The 23,332-nt window shown below is 41.8% G+C and overlaps 1 long non-coding RNA gene across 1 annotated transcript; it reads right to left on the bottom strand.

The window, feature by feature from the left end:
• Nucleotides 1-1,687: 1,687 nt before the first annotated feature.
• On the bottom strand, nucleotides 1,688-22,797 carry LOC111841654 (uncharacterized). Its single transcript, XR_002837722.2, has 3 exons — nucleotides 22,676-22,797; nucleotides 3,266-3,396; nucleotides 1,688-1,893 (listed from the first exon to the last, which is right to left on the bottom strand). It is a non-coding gene; the product is annotated as an uncharacterized lncRNA (long non-coding RNA).
• Nucleotides 22,798-23,332: the final 535 nt, after the last annotated feature.

The following is a 23,332-nucleotide window of genomic DNA, read 5'->3' as shown; positions in this document are numbered from 1 at the left end:
TGGACAAATTCTAATCTGGAAGCAATCACAAGCAGTGGCATCTTCACGATGAGGACTCCACTGCTTTGTGACCCGTGCTTCTCAGGGTCCCAACCAAGCACGTTGGAAGATGAATAGATGGAAGGATAAAGAGGATACTTGAATTCATACCTGATAATACAATCAGAAACTAGAAGTAGATCCATACCTCATTGTCTAGGAACATGACTGTATAGTACAAGAGTTTGCTCCGTATTCATGTAAAGTTACACGTGTCTTTTGGATCTCTGTCTGTAGTCTCCATGGTGCAGTGGAGGAGCCCTGACAGTGGGGCCAGGCTCCAGAAGCTACCTGCAAGACCCACTAGATGGTGCTGCATGCATGCAACGAGGGTCAGTCCATCTGTGATGTGGGGGGGGGGGGAGGTGGAGGCATTAAAAAGATTGCTTTTACAGTGGTATCAGCTGGGCTATATTTTCAAGGTCATTCTCAGGCCTTCTTCCCGGACCCCCTGTCTGTGGTCGGTGTTGCAAAACATTCCGACAGTCCTGCCAGCGAGAAGGTGTTCTTTTTCCATTAATGCATTTCACCTTGCGGCGGCCCTCTGGAAACCACGGCGTCTCCAAAAGGTAATCCTTCAGAACAAGCCACGTGTGCTCAACATTTGTCCCCCAACAACTGTTTTCGTTCGGGGTTCGCCTTTGCCACTAATGGGCAAAGTAAGTGAACCATGGAGCAAGATCTGTCCAACTCATTCTTTTCTTCTAACTAAAGTTATCGGGTTGGATTTGGAAGGAGTTGCTCATCAGAAAACCCGATACATCTTTTAGCATATAGCTAAGAGTTACTCGCTAATCACCTTGCCCAGAGATACAGCTGCTCATAAACATGTAATTTTGTTTGATTCACAGAACTTCTTGTCAACCTTTTCATCGTAAAAAAATCACCATCACAATGGATTGGTTAGGTATTCCAGTACCACCCTAGAGGTATTTTTAATGGCAAGAATGCCAGCCAGACAAAGAGAACCCTACCAGAATTTGAGAAAATCAGCAATCGTGCGTAGCAGATGAAATGAACACTACAGAATGTGAAGAGAAAAACAATATTCACTTAAAACTAATTTAATCCAGCCGTGAACAGGGCTGATCTGCTAGGAACTATGGGTTAGCTGGCCAACCACCGACGCTCAGAATTCCTTAGCTTGATGCTGGTGGCTTTTGTATGACGGTACATTGGTGTGGTATTACTGGCAGGACATGCTTAGAGTACCAGGAGCTTTACCCAGGCATGGTATCCAGCATGGGATGGTATCTTGCCATGATATTTGTGTGCACCTGGTGTGCGAATCACTTGATAACTTGGCATCACTATAGTGACAAAACTCAAACCTCCGACAGGACACTGCTCAGATTTACAGAGCATCAGCTCTTCTGGCCTAAATCTTCCACTGACAGCCCCTGAGGGAGAAGCCTTCCCCTGTTCCATACACATTTTTACAGTATGATCCCATCTAGCATGTGTTTTATTTGCAATGTCTCTTAACACACTCAGTCTTTCACAAACATATGCAAACAGTTCCCACTGTGCCTTACAGGAATCTCCGAGTTTCCCATCTCATCATAGGAAATGTTCAACTCAACATTTCCTATCCAAAATAATACAAAGCGATCAAGGCTTATAAAACAGAGAGAGACACAAACAATGGCATGTTTGCAATTGACTTTAATTCTCGGGGTTTTGTGTCTGTCTTCAGGCCCTCGAGTTTTGAGCGAGTGTTTTTATCACACCCTTGAATGTCGTGGTCAAGGATTCCGGCCCATCCCAGAATACTTGGGATTCCAGTCTGACAGCTGCCCTCTGATGTCACGCGCAGAGTTGTCTTCTTGGGTGTCTGAAGGTGGTCCCACTAACCTTCACATAAAAGGAAGACTAAGACATATTTAGCACCCACAAATATTTCAGATTTGTATAAACTGAACTATGAGTACTCAGTACTCACTGAATACTTTATGATCACAGGGCCAAAATATCAGTGGCTAAAAATATTTCAAGGGTCACAGTAATCACGACTCTTCCATTTGTGGACTATTGAACATCCCTGAGGACTGGCCCAAGAATACTACCATTAACAGGAGTATTATAGTTATAGGACACAACAAATCTCATGATCCTCTTTAAAGTTCCCTCCCTTAACTAAATAATTCTTCCTCTTTGCGACACTGGAACTTGATTTACTCGTGAAAGCCGGAGCCTTGAGCTTCTGTGTCTAATTAAACAAATCGAACATCACTTTTATTTTTTGTGTTACTTCACTGGCATCAGGGACAATGGAGCAACTTCTGCGCACCAATCCAATAAATCCACTGACGATTTAACATGGGAGGGGGGAAAAGCGTATCATGGGAAGTGACCCCCGACATCTTAAAAGTTATTTCCATTCAGAGGTGCCCTCTGTTACTTGGCCAATGCACAGTCAGCTTCAGACAGCCTGCCCCCAGCACGCCGCCGTTTCTCCTCCACACGGCCGCCAGTCACGCCTTCTGTGGCTACCCGTACACGCAAACGTCAGGGTGTCCAGTCCACATGGCAGCTGGCCAGTCCATATAGCCAGGGCTGTCGAGAATCGCCTCCACCAACACTGGCCGATTTCCAGCACAAATGGGAACAAAGACCTGTGTCTTTTCCTGACGCTTCGCAGTCCCAGCATGACTCGCTTCGACTGCACTGATGTTTACATTAATTTGCTCAGCTGACAGACCTCAGAGGAGCTTCTGGTCAGCGGACAAAATATGGCAGAAAACCTAACCCTAATCCTGTACGCAATCATTCCCGAAACAGAAAAAAAAAGCAGCACAATTCATTATTTCACAATAACAGTTATATTGTAAAAGTAGAATTTCTTTGGTCTTAATGCCGTATATTTTTAAATTTACAAGCACCAAATGTGCCAAGTATTAACAATCATATCACACCCAGCTGTGAAGGGTTTGTCATACAAATGTCACACACTTCAATAATCAAGTGATTATGGAATCATCATTAGCAAAATGGAACGTGCTTGACCAAAGCATGTTGGTGCTGCAGAACATGAAAGCTCCAGAGACAGCAGAGGGAGGGAGGGAGGGATTCAGCCCTGGAGACGTCAGGCAAAAGCACCACCCAGTTAGCCATTGCTGATGCTATATATACACATTCATAGATCTACATACGCAAGTAGAATGTAAAGCTTCTAATCTTGTCTAGTCTGTGTTTAGCTGTCATTATATCCCCCAGGACTCCTTACTCTGCTTTTCGGAGACTTTTCTGCCGTCTTGGAGTTTCCTCGCCTCCCCTTGTCCCGATTTGTGGCAGCATCAGTGGTTTAGTATTGGAATTGACTCCGGGTTCAGACTTTCAGGGATTAACTGAAGTTTCCTGTATTGAAAACAACATGGGCTTTATATTCCGTTTTCCACCACATGCCGCCATCTTTTTCATCCCCCCCCGTAATCTCTGGATAGTTAACGCCCCTGATGTCTCCCACTCCGCCAGAATGGTGTCTGTAGCCTATCCTTCTCTTTGCCTGATCAGTGCCGGAATGTGACCTTTTTCCTACCTATCTGGAACCGGAAGCCGGTCTCGGGTTTCTAAGATTCAGGCCCAAATCTGTGCCTGTACCTCATTCCAGTAAGACTGATAGACACCTCAGCCCTGTTTGGTATTCCATGTTTCTCAGTGTTGAAGATGTTCTTAGGATTTAACGATTCCTTGGGCAATGATAATCGTGGCCCCTCATGTTCGTTATTTAGTTCTCATTTAAGTATAAAAACTGATTTAACAAATCACAGTTACAAACTGGATTTGCATAGGATCTCGTTTGTTTTTAAATATTGTCATTATCGCCTAGTGAATATGATCGGGCTCAGTCCAATATGATGTACCTCATTCCAGTAAGGCTCACTGCATTATTGTTGTTCTCCTTTAAATCTTGGGCCTCCTTCACTGCTGTCTTCACCTGCTCCCTTCTTCTCCCCCCCCCCCCCTCATCTCTCTCATTGTCCTCTGCAGGAAGTGACTTTATAACTTAATAATGGCCAATTCCAATCGTGATATAATCCACAGATGTATCCTCTGTCCAGTGCTGAACCAAAAGTCATAATGACGATGCAGACTCGGTTCCCGAAAGTTTCCACCATTTCTCTATAAACCAAAAACTCTGTAGCATCTGTAACTTGTACACTATAATTTAGCTGTCGGTACAAAACAGAACGACTAGCTTTTCTTGAAACTGCTTCCAAATATCTGTGAGAATAATGTTCACTACTCTACTCTTTTATAATATTGTTGCCTCTCTTTCTCCCCTTTTTCCCTTCGTCTCTCGCTCTCCAAGAACTGTCTTTGCTTTGCCTGGTCCTCTTTGTTCTTTAAGCTCGTCCATTGCTGTCCTCTTTTCCCCGTCCTCCCTATAAATCTGGTGACTAAACGCCAAATCAGTCAAGTAACCCCATACCTGCCCGTATCTTACAAATTAATTGCACCTATAAACAGAAAGAATGATTTACATAGTTTCAATTTGTGAAGAAATCCAGGAATTATCACTTCAAGCCAGTCCTTTCAACCCACTGTGCAGCTCCATAATTTATGGACGATTCCCCCAGAAACCCAGACGCTCCGTTCAAGCACTCATACCTCAACCCCCCCCCGCCCCCCAAGTGTAAGGCACCCAAATAAAGTGGAATGAGGCTTGCATAAGAACAGTTTTCAGTCTTTCATGCATTCCTTTCTTTTTCCATTCACATGAAGAGAGACTGAATTTTTAGGGGAAATCCAAGTCCATGTGCCCAATCGATTTTTCAGTTTTACAGTTTTATTAAAATTATAGTTTTTAAATATAACCATGTAAAAATGAAATTGCATTTTTTTTTTCACTGTGAAGATTTTTTAATTAGTGTTTCCCTTTATCGGACATACTTTACTGGTTTCTCTGGATTTTATCTTCCAGATGTGACTGGAAATAAATAGTATACAGATGACAGTAGAGAAAAATGTGGCATAACTGTGTTACCAATACATCACTCACTGATCAAGGTGGCATCTAAAGTCTAAATCATAGCTTTGCATATAGATTGCATATAAGAAAAACATTACTATCTGTACATGGATAAAAAAAACCTGTAAATGTGTACATTCCTTGTTGCAAATATGCTCAAGAGACCATTAGAGACCCCATAGTTTACAGAAAATTCCCATCAGGCATAGAAACTAGACATACGAGAGGAACGCCCCGAACAAAAGGCCATCATGAAACTCATTGAAAGTCCAAATCAGCACGCAGTAGGTCACGCAAACTCCTTTATCTCAATAAAGGGAAGTGCACCTTGCCAACTGAATGGAAAAACGCAGAGTAGAGTGGAAACACACCTCCACACTATTTTTTTTTATTCCTTGCCAAGATAGACAAGCAAAAAGACTGTATATCACCATGGCTGGCTTTCGTTACCGACCTCCGAGCAAATGAAATCTCTGAAATGATTTTCACTTGCCTGTTAACATCTAAAGTCATTCATTCAGGAACAGAAACACTTTTTTTTTTTATTAAACTGATAGGCCTGAGAATAATATAGTGCAATGTAACAGTCAGAAAAAGTGTGTCAGTTTGTACCTTTGCATGTCACTGGGGCTGCACCCCAGTGTAGTATCTGCCAATTGTACCCTTACCTTAGCTGTGGGTAAATGTACCTTTTAAGGTACAAAAATGGACTATTAGGAACATTAATGTACCATTGCTGGTACATTAATGTTGTTTGTACCTTGGGGATGTTCCTCAGAGCCCATTTCTGTTCCTTAAATTGTACTAAAAGGTACATTCCCTACATCTAGAATACCACTGGCAGACCCTTGAGGGTACAGCCCCAGTGACAAACAAAGGTACAGATTGATACTCTTTTTTCCTGACAGTGTTGTGCATTCAAATGTAGGATAAAATATTACATTGTTAATTCCACTGCTCTTTCTTGCAATTTATTGTCATAAAATTACTTTTATATTATAGGCATAAGAATGTCCTTAGATGAAATAAGCATGCAGTGTTTTTTATACGCACATATATGCTAAGAAAGGAGAACCATATGAGTATAAATGAGCACTTTGCCTTCAAATGATATCATTTGGCTGTTCTGCAGTACAAGGCTTTTTAAACACTGTTGGCTTAAAGGGCTTTAAACTGCATTAGTCACCAGTAAGCGGCCATGGGTGTCTGTAGCAGGTATTAGCAGTGGTTATGTGAAGATTGCTTGTTCAAGTCTTAAGAGGTTGCCATAGCACCTGTGAGTATGCAAATCAGCCTTTTTTAACCAGGTTACTATCAGCTCCTGGGGGGTATTCTACAAAGCAGGATTTCTTGCTTAGCTGGATAACTTGCCGGATTTAAGGTAGTTTGGACCTTATCTTCATTCACTTATTTTTAACCCGGACTACCTTAAATCTGACAAGTTATCCAGCTAAGCAAGAAATCCTGCTTTATCGGAACACCCCCCTGGCGGCTGGAAGGAGAGCATTGCTCCTGTCATCTATGTGGGTCTTCAGGGTGGAGTGATGACTGAGCCCGATCATATTCACTAGGCGATAATGACAATATTTAAAAACAAACGAGATCCTATGCAAATCCAGTTTGTAACTGATTTGTTAAATCAGTTTTTATACTTAAATGACAACTAAATAACGAACATGAGGGGCCGTGATTATCATTGCCCAAGAAATCGTTAAATATGCAAATAATCCTCTGGAAATATTTATATGCTGCCAATAATGATAATCCGTGCCAAATAAAAGTTTTATAAACAAATGGGGAAACCTTCCATCTTCATATCAGGTAAAGCACGACGGACATTAACGTTTACAATAGAAGTACAACCCATTCTTTTGAAATGTATACATAATACGCTTTTTCTTGATTAACTATGATGTCACATGTCAGATGAATTAAAGAAAGATTTGAGTTTGAACAGTCAGTCCCCTGACCTCTATCTGCAGTGAAATTAGTCTGATTCTGTAAAAGCACAAATGTTTATCTAAGAGTGCCAGAGAGATTTTTTTTTTTATGGTGGTACTTATTTTTTTGTGGTGTTTATGAATAAAAACACAGGATGTTTCTTAAGCTCCGGTGTCTTGTTTTATAACATTCACCAGTGATATATTTGCAACTCGTTTTGATTTCAATATAATTTACGTAACTTAAACACTCACCAAAATGTTATTGCCGTGAAAAAGACACGAAAGAATGACAGCAAACGAAGTGACACCTTTTCAGAGGCTGCGGAGAGAGAGGAAGGCCAGCAGGATGCCAGCCGGATGCCAGCCGGTCACTTTATCACGATGCCTTTTTTGTCCAATTAAATTCAGACAAATCACAGCTGTCGGTGAAGTCATTCTGTGCGATCACCAAGATAAACACGGCAAAAGAAACGAAGTTCCACAGAAATAGACCATAGGGAAAAGAAAATTCAGAAAAAAACATTGAAGAAATGGGGGGTGAGATGCAGGAAATATATCTCACTTTCGATCGTGAGCGTATTTGTTATAATTGTGGACGATCTGAGCCAACTGCGTTGCTTTGCCACACAAGTCGGGACATTTTTGCAGCTGCCCTCTGGGGCTCCTACCACGCCTCATCTGCTTTTCCGTTTTATCTGTGAGCTCCACCAAATGTTGCAAGTTTGGAAAAGTCGCATCCTTTTCAAGACGCTGGAAGCGTTTAAGGGAGGGATGGAGCGACAGTGTATATTTGGCCTGCGAAACGCACCTTGTCCGTTCTGGCGTGACCTTCTCCGAAGGTGTATTTTTCTTGTGTGGCGAGGAACGTTGCAGAACGATAAACAGTGATGGCGACTTCTGGAAATAATCTTGGGTTTTACCTCGGGATTTGAGAAGGACTTTCAAGTTCAGTGTGACATCCATAGAAAGAGACATTTATGAAAGTAATAAGAAAAAAGCCAAAATTACGCATAAATAAATAAACCCGTAATTGTCACCCATAGTTTGCACAAAGAATTCCAAGTTAGACAAGGACCATCCTTGAGAACCCTGTTTCCTTTCATTTGTACACAAAACACAACTGGTGTCTAAATAAGCATGGGAAAATAAAGCCCAAACAATGTTTTTTTTGGATGGAAATACACGAAGGCATCATCAGAACAGTGTTAATTTAACATATAAGCCGTATGATGAGGTTTCTTGTTGTTTAAATAATAGCAACATTGCTATGCTTATATCTTTCATATGTTATTTATACATGTGTGTCCATCATATACAGACAAGTGTGAGATATTCATTTTAAACATCTTATAGTATTAGGATCTGCCTTTTAAAAGTCAACAGTAATAAGGAAACTACCGGAAGGTTGCTGGTTTGAATTCCATGGCTGGTAGAGTAATCATATCACTGCTGGACCCTGAAACCTTCCCTGGGGGGGGGGGGGGTGATAAATGCAGCCAGATAAATGCTGACCCTCACTCTGACCCCACACCTCTCATAAGCAGCGTTTGATGTTCACACCTAGGGGGACAAACTCTCTGTCTTGCTTACCTTATGTGTTACCGCATGTATCTGAAGCACACATAACTTATTTTGTCTGCCTGTAGGGTGCCAAACTGCTTATGCAAAGGTGCAAAGTTCCAGCACAGAACAAATGCTATGCTGCTCTTGCCAATTAACTGCAATTTCGACTCAGGCAATTAGGAGGTGCAGTGACCCCCCGCCCCCGCCCTACCCAAACTCCACCCATGCCCTCACTCTCACCTGTATACATGTGTCTGTCTGACTCACAGGAGAACAAGATGGGATTTGCAAGCAAAAAAAAAAAAAAAGAATTCCTGTGAATTTGTACTAATGGCTAATAAATTTGCCTTATCATAAATGTGACTCAGTGACTGGAGTAATTTTCTTCATTCTTCGTATAGATAGCATCTTAAACATAGTCACTGACATACTGACATACATTATACACGTATGAATCGCCTGTGGTGTATGATTAATGAATGAGAGTCGTTTCCATTTATAACGTGTACATTTCTACTTACTGAAGGGTTTCCAGATCTGAAGCCAATGCGTATCCCTTTATGTACAAAGATTTTGGATTGACGTTGGTCACCTCGGGTGCTGGGCTTTAATGGAAGGTGTGTAGATCAGCGAGTTAGGAATCTATGCTCCTGTCTGGAAGGTCATGGGTTTGAGTCCTATAGCTGGCAGAGTAATCATAGCATTGGGCCCTTGAGCTAGGCACTTAACACCAACTACCTCAGGGATGCTGTATGGACCCAAAAACTTGCTTCTACCTGCACATGTACATGTGTATGAGTCTCTCTTTCACTACGTGAAAAGGATTCGATTTCCACATGGGGATGAATAAAATACTGCTATTCTATATTTAATTTCACTTCCAGTAGTGGTAAATGACTGAAATGGATCTCATAAGGTCTGGTAAGCCTAAGTCCCTGACGCTGGTACATCTGCCTGTTAAGATTTACAATTCCTCAAAACTGTCAGTTGTGTTTCAAGGTAATGAGATCGTGTGTGGATAGAGATCATGTCTAATTAGCTGCAATTTACTGTTCTGTGTTGAATACCTTCTGGCACTTTGGAACTGAAAGGTAAATATATCGTACATGATTCAGATCCCCCTAGTCTGCGTGCAATTTACATTTTTTTTAATGTTCAGATCTTATGACCAGAGTACAAAAAAATAAAAGCACAGATTTAATCAGGCTTTAATTAAAGATCAGAGAGCTGTAAGAGTATACCTTTGATTTCAACAAAAATTGCGCAAAGCTAATCCTTTGCCTCCGTAATTGCACCCCCCCTTTTTTGGCTGAGAATGCATTTCACTGGGTCCTAAGGTCCCGCGAATTTAAACTGCGGGGAAATGCTTCGCGTTGCGGCTGTGGAAATGCTCTCAAAAAAACAAAGACTGAAAGAAAAGACAAATTGCCGGGAACACGAGTACCATGTGGCATTAAGCTGATCTGAGCGCAGTTTATTTTTCATAATCTCAGCTGTTTGAAAATGACAAACAAAAGCCTGAAGTGTAGGAGAAATGTGCGACTGGCGTAAATTCTCCTTCCCTGTTTACGGTCCGCTATGAATTTTTCCATAGTTCTGTAAGTAATTCACATAATGGAGCTGTTTTGAGTCTTTTGTAATTGATCTTTGATACTAACAAATATCAATTCCTAAACGTCTGAGACAAGCGTTGCCTAAAACTGACGTGTTGTGTCCAGCCTGGAAAAGTTTAAGTTTAAAGCTTTTAAATTTTTTTTTTATCTCCCTCTTTCATCTGAAGACTATTTAGGAGATAAGATGAATTGGTTTTAAGAGTAGGCAGCTTCTAGAATGTAGAAGACGCTTATTGCTGGTAGCCCTCAAAAAATTTAAAACAAACAAAAGACAAAAGGCTAACAATATATTCGGAGGAGAAGTTGCAAAAGTTCAAAATATCACATTGCACTTCTGGATTTTTCTAGACTCTTATCTTTGTTTTGAAAGTCCTTCCAGGTATTCTTTAAGACAGACAAGAAATCACTAAAGATCTCCCAGCATACCAGCAACATGTATGCAAAGTTGACCTCTAAGGCTTCTGTTGTCATTGATTTTGGCCTCATGAGTGCTAAAATATGTTGCAACAGAGATGACAGTAGGGAGCCAATCATGGCAAAGGTGTTAGCAGCACACGGCGCATTATTCGTCAGACTGTAAGGAGGTCCTACATCTGTATTACTCTAAAGATTATGGACAACACTGCTGAAAAACGTCTGGCTTAGGTCATTAAGATTTATGGAAATACAAAATATGGCTAACATGCGGCATGTCACTGTTTGTTGGATGCTCAAAAAACGCAGAGGAGTTAAATCACGTCGGTTGAATCATTGTCTTGCAGCTCAATCAAAGTAAGTAGAAATGTTGAAGGATCATAACTGACCTAACAATGCATCTGCAGTTTCAGGATTCGATTAATCAAACGTTCGGCACTAGGAGACACCATGACCAGATTCCAGAGAAGCGTGGGATGGAAACAGTCGGAACCTATCAGTGGCCAAAATTACAGAATGTGAAAATTTTACCGCACCACATTACGTGATAAATTTTTTTTTGGCCTGTAACTGGCAAACGAGAAACTGGAAAAAATCCAAGACAAACAACGGTCCCCGAGTCCACTATTTCAGCGAGAACCACAACTACCATGCGTAAAGAGCTACTGGAGGAGGAAGAGGAGAAGCAGCTTGCATGGGGTCTGAATTTCCACTAGTGAAATGTGGACTGGGATTATTTCTTTGATTTTCAGGGGTGCGTGTTCTCTTACGTTACCTTAAATATGATGGAAATTGGCCCCCAGGATCCATAAACCGGAAGGCTTTAGTAATTTGGGCAACTGTTCGTTTTGTTTGTCACACTTTATTGAAAAGGACATTTGTGACAATGTTACAATGACGCTCCAATAACAAAACACAGACGTCTACAATCTCTTACTTTATGCTAAAAGGAAAATGCTCACAGTGTATGACGGGGACACCGGAATTCCAGTTGTCAGAGGAATTTGTCCGGATATTACACAGCTTGGCATATGGCGGGAACATACCGCCGGCCACGTGGGTTTCCAGGGGAAGCAGCCTAGACAGAGCTAATAAGGCAGCCGCTGAGTCACCAATTAGGATCATAAAATCAAAGCAAACTGGAGACACAAGGAAACGATTAAATGCTATTTGAGGGTTTATACATTTAAATTAAGGAGCAAACGGTTATGTAAAACATGACATTTGCCTGCTCGTAAAACACAGACAACTATGTTTCTAGCAGGTACAGCAGCACATATTGGATCAGGTGGGTCTCAGCCAGCATCTGATTTCTCTATCGCGGTATGGGGGCTTGTGATGATGTCATGTGCCGGGAGATATCCCGCTCAGGTAGAGAGCCAGGAGTGTTGTACGTCATCCAAGCCTTTAATGGATTGATGGGCACTCTACTTACAGCTGATGGTGTGGAGATTTTGGTGGAAAAAATCTCCAAGGAGCAGGGCGCTGTAGACATACTCAGTGCAACCTTACACATTACTGGTGTGCAGATCTGTAGGTAGATGGTCAATTAAATCTTCTACCAAGCGATGGAACCAGGAGCTAGTGACGTGTTTCATGAAGAGCACTGATCATGTAGTCATATCCTCAAACAAAACATCCATCCATTAAAATGGATGTACTGTTAGGGTTGGGTTGAGGATGGACACAATTACTTTTCATCCATTTTTCTAATACCTGCTTGTCCTATGCAGGGTCACTGGAGGGCTGGAAACCACACACCCATGGCAGGGAATCACCCATGATGGGGCACCGACCCCCACATCTCAGCAATCTCCTTTCATGACAGCTGGCTAGTTGTCAAAAAGTGCTGAATTCATACTTTCTAGTATATGGGAACTTCAGTAAAGTCACTCATATCGTTTAACATGTCGGTTAAGTAAAGGAAAGTAGACTTTCAAATATAAGATGTATAATGTTAACCTAAAGTACTATTAACGAAGTATTGACCATTTAAAATTCATCTTACTCTACTAATGAAAAGGTAAAAATGAATATGAACAATGGGCCAGACATAAATGCACACGTAGCTTGACTTGCATGTAAGGAAAAGTATTCATTTAAAAGAATTATTATTAAAATCCAGTGGAAATACTTACAGAAATATAACATTTCATTGGGAGCAAATTCCTCACAGATCACTGAGCATTAAAACACCCAGGATTGGTTTTTAAGGTGCTAATTAGAATGTATTTCCGCTCTTTAAAACGGGGCCTATTATAGCTCCCGCTCCCTGTATTTTTGGATGTTTACGGGGCTCGGGTGTTAGAAGGTAATTAGCTGAAAATGTGCCTAGAGTGTCTCTGCGGGGTTTTCCATTTCTGGTGTCTGATGTCATGGTACAGACAGGCTCACAGATAGACTGCCGGCCCCTGATAACCCCACCCTGGGATGCGGGAGTGTACCGAACAGAACGTCCCGGGAGGGTGTTGGCTCGAGAGGCCAGCAGAGAGACCTCTAGAACGGTTTCACACACACACTGATCACACGTGGTTCTCCTCATAATTTTGCCTGTTTTTCCTTGTTTACTCTGATGTCATCTTCCAGAACTGCTACAAGTACCAAAATGACCTGCCCAGGATGGGTGTGGATGGACTCTACTGTTGTAGCCTGTATCCAGATATATAAATGGAGGCTTCAGCAGTAGAGTATACATATCTACATATATTAATAGGCAAGAAGGTGCTGATTACATTTTATTTATTCAGGACATGCTTTGATGCAAAGCCACATACCATTGAGAAGCAGGGTCTGACAGTCCCTGGAGAAACTGGGGTTAAGGGCCTTGCTCCAGAGCCTAGTGGTGACATCAATCTGTCAACCATGGGATTTGAACTAACAACCATCCGATCGCAGGAAAAGCATCCTAACCTCGCTGAGCCACCCACTGCCCCTGTGGGTGATGGTCTGCTTTAGCTTTCACTGGAGAAGCGTTTTATAAAGACCTACTTAAGCCCAAGCAAGAAAATCTGTTAGCAGCAGATAACACAACTGCAATTACCGGCAAATAAGTGTCGGACAGAGTAATAGTTAATGCTTTGGTCTTAATTGTTGCAATGTTATTGTGCTACTTTTTGGAAGAGCCTGGCTGTAATGTGTGCATTTTCACTTCTCACTTTCCATCGCAAATATATGGAAACGCACTTCTCAGATGTAACCATGGACACAGACCATTTCTTAATTTTGGTCGATGGAATTAATGGTTATGGTCATAAAGAGCATGCATATAATTTATTCAACAATATTATATTTCACAGCGCTGGCTAGGGTGCCGACCTAAGAGTCTGTGCCATGATTCAGCGCTCAGCTCAGATCCATCCTTTTAATTCAGACGAGTCAGCACTGCATCTTTTCCAAAAAAAGAAGGGCCTTATTTTTAGGTGTGATTTAAGCTTTGTTTCCACCGGTGATTTCAGCATTGTTAGCTACCACTGAAATATTCAATCAGCTTTAGCTCAGTTGAGAAAGTTTAGGCATAAAGCTAACAGCACATCTGTGAGCACTTTGGCGAGTGAGGAAAATGGCCTCGTTTCACCTAAAAGGAATGCAAATTTTTCCTCGTCCTAGAAGCAGAAGGCCACTCGCAACAATAACAAAATGGGGCAATTAATGGCACCATTTATCATGGATTAATTATGGAAAGGTGACATTGACAGGGTTTATTTACAAACTGGAACAATAACAATGTGTTCCAGAAGCGAGATCTTATTTTTACCCTATTGGGGGTGTGTGTGTGTGTGTGATTTAATTTCCTTTGAAAGAAAACCATTTATTTATGTATTTATTTCAGTAGCTAATCTCCACCCAAAAAGTTCCCACTGATCCAGTTGTGGTGACAATTTCTTGTTTCCATTTACTTTCATTTTGGATACTTGCGTCACCAGACATTCTCACTGGATCGCTTTGGTGTTCTGCTCTTTGTTGGGCCAGGTGTTCAAACAAGAAGAAAGATTTTCCTTTCCACTGCAAAAATAAGCAGTGTCCAGTTCGCAGCCTTCTGGGATGCCGTCAAGTTGACCCCTAAGAAAAAAGGACTGATTTATTTTTATTTTTTGAAAACCTCCCCCAGAGCAAATATCTATGGAATCGGTAGGTGGTGCACTTTCCTTTGGTGTACACTGTAATCCCAGCAGCAAATCATGCAGATCAGGCCACACTGCACGTATAAGATGGTCTCACATGCTACAGTGATCCTACACTCCATCATTAACGTCATGTCCATTCATCAGTAACATCAGGACAGGTCGATTATTGCATCGCCAACAAATCTCTTATGGCCTGCATTAGTCTGGTCTCTTTTAGGCGGGCACACTATCGAAAGGATGAAGGACGATTTCCATCTGCAGATAGGTACTTTCACAAGCCCTGTGCATAATTTTGACCAATTAGCATAAACATTCGTGAAATAAAGCAAAACTGGCAAGTTAGCATTTTCACTGCACAGCAAGCAGAACCAAAATTACCTAAAATTAAAATTCCAAAACAAATTAAATATGGGACCAAATCTCTGTTTTTCTGTTTTTTTTTTTAAATTTTTTAAGTAAACTTCCTAGTATGGTGTTTATGGAAAAAAGGGATGTTCACTTTCAGACAAATACATAAAAACCAGAAAGACTGCATCTTCAAACAAAGAAAAGTTATGCAAAACATTTGTACCAGAGCAGAATAAGCCGCAGGTAAGTGTCCCCATCATGTTGTGAATCAAACACCTAAGAACCTGCAAATGGCTTCGCACTGGGGGGGTGAATTTCAGGGGGGGGCTTTGTCACGGCTATAAAATTAATGGCCTGCATGTTAAAAGCCAATTACAGAAGGGGGACATTAAGAATAATTCTTATAAAGCAATAACAAATTTAGGTCTTTCTGCGACGGTATGTGACTCTTAAGAATAAAATCATTTTAGTTAGAAAAACAGTGTTTGATAGAAAATTTCACACAGATATAACTAGCCAAAAATCTTAAAAAGATCTACATCCACAAGATGAACTCTTTTTTTGGTAATCTGCATTAAATTCTTTACTTTTCACAAGGTAAAAGATACCATTGTTTACTAGGGTAAGTTTAAGAGGGAATATAAAAATAAGAAAAGTATTCAGAGGATTCATAATTCTCATATCTCATTATGTCTTTCAGGAGGTAAACACATCTGCCTGGAGACTGTGCTTAAATATTCCCACTAAAATCAAAAATTGAACAAGACAAGAGTAGCTCTAAACACTTAAGTAAAAAAAAAATGATTAGAAAACTAAAGACAGTCCACATCCCTTTCTGGCTTTTCCAACAAAGACAAGACAGCCAGATCGCAAATGAAAACCATAAAGACTATCAGCATAAATAAAATACCCATAAAGTTCTCTGGCACAAGGAAACAAGGCCGACCACATGAAAGGCATACTGAAATGTCTGCTCCTGTCTCGCTAATGAACGGGTGACTCTCATTAATTACGAAGATTTACGGAATACCAGAAGGGTCAGTAAACAGAAACATACACAAACACAAACAGTATTTTTTCATACTTAATCTTCCCCACCATAACCAACATTACAGAATCTTGCACGCTTGGGTCACATGACACATGAATCAATTAGTGTTATATACATAAGCAATATGGCTCCATCCCGTAACAGTGTCATAATGTCAAAACATTTATAAACCAGGGGCCTCACCTTTTGAAGACAACTCAACCCGGTCCTTGGGAACCCCAGACAGTCCATGTTTTCACTCCCACCCAACTCCTGGTAGGGAGCAAAAACATGGACTGTCTGGCAGGGAACTAGGAGGGAGCAAAAATGGGGATCTTGGAATCCCTGATAACCAGATTGAGAAACACTGATTTACTAGAATGACTGGAAGTACCCACTGTACAGACATGGGCTAAGTTATGATAAAACACACCTGTTCTGGGCACAGGACTCCACATCATCTTTACAGCCTTGGTAACACTTGACACAGGACTTGTGCAAAACATCCTTTCTTGCAGTATTCGTTTTTCAAATAGCTGTCTGGATGCAGACTCCTTTTATACCGCTATTATTTTATGGAGTGCATGTGTGATGTTTTTATTAACTGTTTCTAACTGTTTCTATTCTTGTGCAAAAGTCATAATAAATAGTTGATTACGAAAAAAAAGTATTAATGACTCAACACCACTGGGACTCCCATGGATGCCAGATATGTATGTGATACCACACAACATTCAGTAAATCTAGTCTTTATTGGGTCTCTAGCTATTGCGACTCCCAAAGGGATTTGTTTCTACATCTGGGTGACTGACCCAAAGGCCTGCGGCTTTTGAGCACTCCTGTGCCGTCCCCGGCCATAAATGTCCAAAAACCACTGGGAAAAGAACAGTCTGGCTAAGCACTGCCAGCAACTACTTCTGCATTTCGTTGTCTGCTGCCATTTTTGGAATATTCAACCAAGCTATTTCAGATATTAGTCTATCTACCTCTGGGAATATTGACATGAATCTTGTTCCTGTCGGTTCTCAAAACAAGTGACTCACTTTGCCCAAGAAGCCTTTAAAAAAATTGAAATTATTAAGCAGGAAAAAAAACCCTAAGATTTACTCTATCAGTGCCAGCGCATTGGACTGGCATCCCATCCAGGATGTTCCCCTGACTTGTGCCAGAGAGTGTGAGGTTCAAGCCCAACTCTTATGACCGTGCATTAGGTTTACGATGGATGATCGGGACCAAAAGAACAAAATGTGAAGGATGTGTCATTAATAACCTTTCATGATATGGACCTTAAGACTTTGAGAACATGGCTGCTCTCAGTGGGAGTCTTGACAAGCCGCATATTACAAGTCATAAATCAATAACCTAATTATTCCATAGCAAGCTGTCAATCCATTCGCCAAGCAAACATCACAGTGCTAAGTGAGCTTGTCTCATTTAGATCTAGGCTTCTGAATCTGATCTGGGACTTGGGTGCAGCATGTCTGCATAAGCTTCCGTCAGAGAATGAAGCACCGGCACGTTGCGTCTGCCTGAGGGAATGTCATAAAGAAAGCCAGGAGGCGGGATGAAAGCAGAAGAGGTGGAAGTCTTTGGATGGAGAAGGAACAGATCCACCCAGTGACACATTAAGCTGAAATCTCTGCATTACCAGACAGTCAGAAAGAGCTAATCCTGAACCCACAAATGCTGATCCAACACCAATGGCATATTGCTGTAGCTCCTGAGCACGCAGGTAAGTCAGTGAACCCTTTACATCACATTTTATTTACTTAACAGATGCTTTTATCCAAAGCAATATACATCCATTATGAACGCAGGATCAGACAGTCCCAGGAACAACTGGATCTATAGACTTTGCTCAAGGGCCCTATGGCAAAATCACTCTGGTGACCCCAGGAATTGAACCAGCAATCGTCAGGCACACACTGGCCAGACAGAAACCACTTCAGAGATGTTCTTACTATGGCAGCTTTCACCTAATACGCAGTTTAAACTCAGAGCAGATGGATCTTCCGGTGGTTTGTGATTGGACATATTTCCTTCCCTCTTTAAAGATCTAAACCAAATAGTTACAACCTCAACTACTTGCTATGAGAGCATTAGAGAGAACTGACTAGAGTAGAGAAAGATAAGAGGCAGAGAAGATGCAAAGATGCAAAAAAATAGGTGCACGTAATATGTAAATGTGATTTGAAAGAATTTAAACTGCAGAAACTTTTTAACTTGTACTGTATGCTGGGCCTCATTTGGAGAGTCCTGTTTACTCAGCGTATGAAGCCGGTGAATGTGGAGGCTGGATTCGCCTGTTAACTAGCAAATTAAATTACAGAATTAAGCAATTGGAAAAAAACGTCGTCCTCATGATCCGTCAATGCAGACATCCTCGGCTGCCAGAGACAGCGGGGATGCACACGCACACCAGACAGACATCCACCGCAGTCTTCTCCGTCTATCCCGCGTGCTAGTCCGCTTCTGCGATGCATGTGTCACCGATTTATCCGCCCCAGATGTGTCCAAGTTCTCCTCCTTACACCAGGGACGAGTAATTAGTAAATTAAACATGCTGCTTTGATCGGGCTTCCAGCCTCGTTGAACACAAACACTGTCAGCAGCAAAATGGCTAACAATAGTGGTGAGAACAGAGGAACGGAATGAAATACCCTCAACTCATTAATAATGCAAGGAGTGGAACTTTGGAGGTACTGCTAAAGGTAATTTAAGCCAAGTTAAGAGATATTGTCTATAGGAGAGTCAGATTAGTACATGGCTGTTTCTGCACCCTCTGAGTGGCATTGGTTCTCATGATTGATCGACACTTGCATTTCCCCCCCCGGGGGTCTCCTCACTATTGTAACTGTCCGGAGTAACATCAGGAATTCTGAGAGCCTTGGTTTTTTCCCCCTCTACAAAGAGTTCACTGTGCTAGGGAGAAAAAAAAAACCTGGAACACAGGGCAATTATGAAGCTCTATTGTATTTCCTAGCTTAATGACTATCTTGCGTCAAATCAGCATTTCGGCCACATTGATTGCACCCCAAAAAAAATAAAATCTCACCACAAACAGCAATAAAAACCAGCTGTCCTACCCTTGTCTTCAGAATTATGCAGATGAATGAATAAATTTTTGTTTTTTGACACCTTTGGGACTCATATTCCCTTTCTGCTAATATTTTTTCACCAAATATGAAGCAAATCAAAGTGTTTCCAGACAAAGGATCTGCCCGTTGCGGACACCACACAAAGGACTGGACTATGTGTACTTAAATTCCAATATGGTGCAGAATGGAAACAATAAAAATGTCAATCTGCTTGGTTATGTTGATCTTTAAAAAAATGCAACGGTAGACACTGCTTCTATTATGCACCAAAGGTCAGAGGTGTGCAGACCCTCAAAACAGAAGAGTTTTATTAACTTCAGGAGCAAGATGGATGCTTGCCTAGTTTATTGTCACTAACCAGGTGTTCTTTTAATGGACATTGAGGAATTGCAGCAGAACAAGCTCTCTGATAATTGCTCTGCCAGTTGCAACATTGCATGTCTGTTTTCTTGCTGCGGCGCATGGCCACTGAATGCTATCTGCCATCAGCCTGTTATCTGCAGCTCCTGGTTTGTTTCTTGTCACCTTTTGCCCACTGGGACAGCAGGTATACAGCCTACGTCAGGATTCTGACACGTTTCAAACTGAAAATCCTGAAGACCGCAGCCTCGGGGTCTGGAATTATTCTTATAATGCATCGGTGCGCTGCGATTTTACAAACAGACAGACAAATCCCAAACCAGCTACACATAAGCAAAGCATGTTTTGTAGAAATAAATAATACATATTGTCTTGGGAGTCTGGTGTTTTTTTTGTAAGACTGGTGACAAACGGGACCACCCGCAAGCACGCTCTTCAGAAGTGTCCGCATGCAATTTCAATCTAAGCTTCTCTTCTGATCTTCACCCCGGTTTAGTTGCTTCCAGGTTCGAGTCAATCTTCAGGATACAAGCCTTCCGGGAGGCAAAGAGTGGCAGATGATCCCACCATCCATGTGGTCCTGACAATCTGCTCTCTTTGCCATGCTGTCAATCACATTCAGCTCCTCAGAGTAAAGTTTAGCAACAACTGGAGATACGGCGGACGGCTTGTCCGCTGCAGGACCGTAACACGAAAACAGTTACGCTTTTTGGGCTTGTATCCAGAGACAGCTGAATGGAAAATATGCTATAGATAAGAAAAGTTTAATAACCTTTAGTCATTTTTTTCTTTACAAGTATTATTGGCTAATAGGCTACTGTGGGCTATATGGTGACTCTGTGGGTAGATGGAGAGTTTTACGATTCTTCTAGGAATTATTCATTTTTTTAATAACTTCAATTTTTATAACAGTAATAAACATGTGGCTAAATACGCGATGACTTGGTGCGTCCATAACAAAACATCTTTAAAAGTGCCTTTCATCAAATTAGAAACATACAATGGGTTTTATTCCCGAGAAAACGGAAGAAACAGACTGCAAGTGTGTTTAAGTTATTAGCTTTCACGGTACTTATAGCTAATTAGGACTGTGCAAACCAAGGCAAACCAAGCAGAAATAAAAGAAAAGAAACCTCTAAACCCCAAATTAGAGCATTTACAAAAGCTGTTTGCTTGGATTGCTGGACTTGGACGTTCTCAGACTGTTACGATCCTGATGCAGCCCATCTGGAGTCACTGTATTACGGCTTATTAATATACATATAGACGGGCCCAGGTACACGGCTTGGTCTAACCTGCGCGCACGATCGCAAGCGCAAAGCGCGAATACAGTGATCAGTGATACACTGGGAAGTGATCTTAACCTCAAAAACTGTTACGGTTTTAATAAAACACTAATGTAACACGACGATTGCCGTCAGAAATATGAAGTTTCCGTTTAAATGTGACAAATCAATCAAAAACAATCGAAGCATATAATTGGTTTATGTCTACTTGTTTGGTATTATTAATCTAAAATAATTACATGGTATTACTCACATGTGTATCGATACAAGGAAAATCTGTGTTCACTGTTTCTGGCCATAAATTAACTGCACCTGGCTTTGATATAAAACTACTGCAAATGTCCAGTCGATTGGTTAATGGTGTGCGGTCATTAGCAAGGATGAATATAAGCTACTAACATTTTCAGCCCGAACTACTATGCGGAATCCGCAATAAATAGGTTAACGGTAAACTGGGCAGGCTGATTTGCTGCACTGTGTGGTCTATTCTCACTTGATTGCATAATTTGTTTTTTTAAATTACATAATGAAATTCCATAAAATGTCCTACTTTGGTGAAGTTGGAAAATGCAAAATCATTCAGTATTTAAAATAAGCGGAGGTATTTTGCCAAAAGCGACTGGGAAGTAAGATGCTTTTGCGCTTAAGGTAAAATTAATGGCCTCTGTCACATTTCAGCAGCTACACTTTGGCAGCTGCGACCCGAGAAGCGCTGGGACGCCTGAACACGACGCGGCTTCTCGTTTGGCATCGAAACGAGGCGCGACTGCGAAAACGATCGCATGGCTTTGGCGTCCCGTCGCGCCCCGCCCGCCTCGACTTCCCGCTCCTCCCGTGGGTGGTGCTGAGGCTCGGTCCCTCACTCGGGACCGGCCGATCGGCACTGCGAGCCAGACGTACGCGGCCTTGCGACTTTAATCGCGAACGTTGTTATTCCAATGGCGCGTTTCAGAAGTTAAAAAAAATCATTAGACGGATATGCAAAAATTGCTGATAAACGAAAAAGGCAGATCCATTGCATCTGGTGAACGATTTCGCGTTATGCAGATGAAGTAGCCGAAGAATCTTTCTTGGAAAATGCCCTTAAATAAATAACCGGTTTCCAAGCCATGGGAAAGTATGGAATTCATTGCATCAATTAATCAACACTCATAATTTAGTGTAGCCTACCTGCTATCCACAGTGCGTCCATGAAAATGAGAACCAAGAAATACAATGCAAACATTACATTATTATGAGCCAATTTGAGAGACATTTGAAAGTATTCATTACAACATAGGTGTCAAAGTGACTACAAATAAAAATACACACACACACAGAGTCACGATCGCGGCGGTCGAGCAGGCAGGAAGCGGCGATGAACGAGGCAGGCATGATAGCAGGAAACGAGGGTTTTTTTTGGGCAGACGGGGCAGACAGCGACGCATGTCACATCAATGACGGACACCCAACTAAGGAAGACGTGGACTAATATACAAGAAACAAGCCGAAATAACAGGGAACAGGTGATCACAATCGGAAATTAACACGAGGTAACGAGGGGGGCGTGGCACACAGGAGGAGCGAACGAGCAGGTCATGACACACACACATATATAAATAAATGGAGCACTTTGGGGACACATTATATACTTGAGGTGATTATTGTTAAGTAAAGAAATATATAAGGAGGAAAAATGTCACTAAAATATCTGAATATATAATACTTTGACAGGACGAGGCAAATAAATCTATTGGTAATTCAGTTGAATAGCAGATTACAGAGATGGCAATTTAATAATGAAAGCCAGGGAGGGCTTATGGTCAGCATGGGGGAAAAAACTGAGGGGCTCCAACAAAACACAGTATAAAAGGGCAAAAGGAAACAGACGGTGAGGGGTCAATACCAGGCTGGGAGAGCTGGGGAGGAACGGCCGGCAGGGAGGGAGGAACGGCCGGCCGGCAGGGAGGGAGGGAGGTAGGGAGGGAGGAACGGCCGGCCGGCCGGCAGGGAGGGAGGGAGGCAGGCAGGCAGAACAAGACAATGACAAGACTGAGGAACTCAGGACGAGGAGGCACTATATACACCACAGATGAGGAGCAGACGAGAGGCACCTGGGATCATCCACACGAGGACTGAAACGAGAGGCAGGGTTAAACGAGGAACAGGTGTGGCTCCTTAGCGTCACACCACGGAGAAAAAGGCATGCAGGGTGTGACAGTCAGTCCCAATACCTGATATCTACTTATCGCTTTGTGACTATGATCAGTAACCTGTTAGCAATATATTTTATAATATATATTTTTCCATCCATCCAGCCAGTCAAGTTACAATTTCTTTAGGGTCCCTTGGAATTGCACCCCCCCCCCTCCCACTGTTCATGGTAGCCCTGGGCAGGATGCCAGTTCAGTGCAGGTTAGAATTTACAATTAATACCATCAATAGATAGCATTAAAAATGTGACAGTTCATCCTCAGGTCAGATTCATTCATTGCCAAAGTTCAGTCCGTTCCCCATTTGCAAAGAATGTTTCTGGTGTCCCTCTCAGCTGGTTGCTCTTACA

The sequence above is a fragment of the Paramormyrops kingsleyae genome, chromosome 14 (assembly GCF_048594095.1).
Source record: "Paramormyrops kingsleyae isolate MSU_618 chromosome 14, PKINGS_0.4, whole genome shotgun sequence".
Classification (NCBI taxonomy): domain Eukaryota; kingdom Metazoa; phylum Chordata; class Actinopteri; order Osteoglossiformes; family Mormyridae; genus Paramormyrops; species Paramormyrops kingsleyae.
The sequence above is the reverse complement of the archived record's forward strand: the minus strand, read 5'-3'. Positions and strand labels throughout refer to the sequence as shown.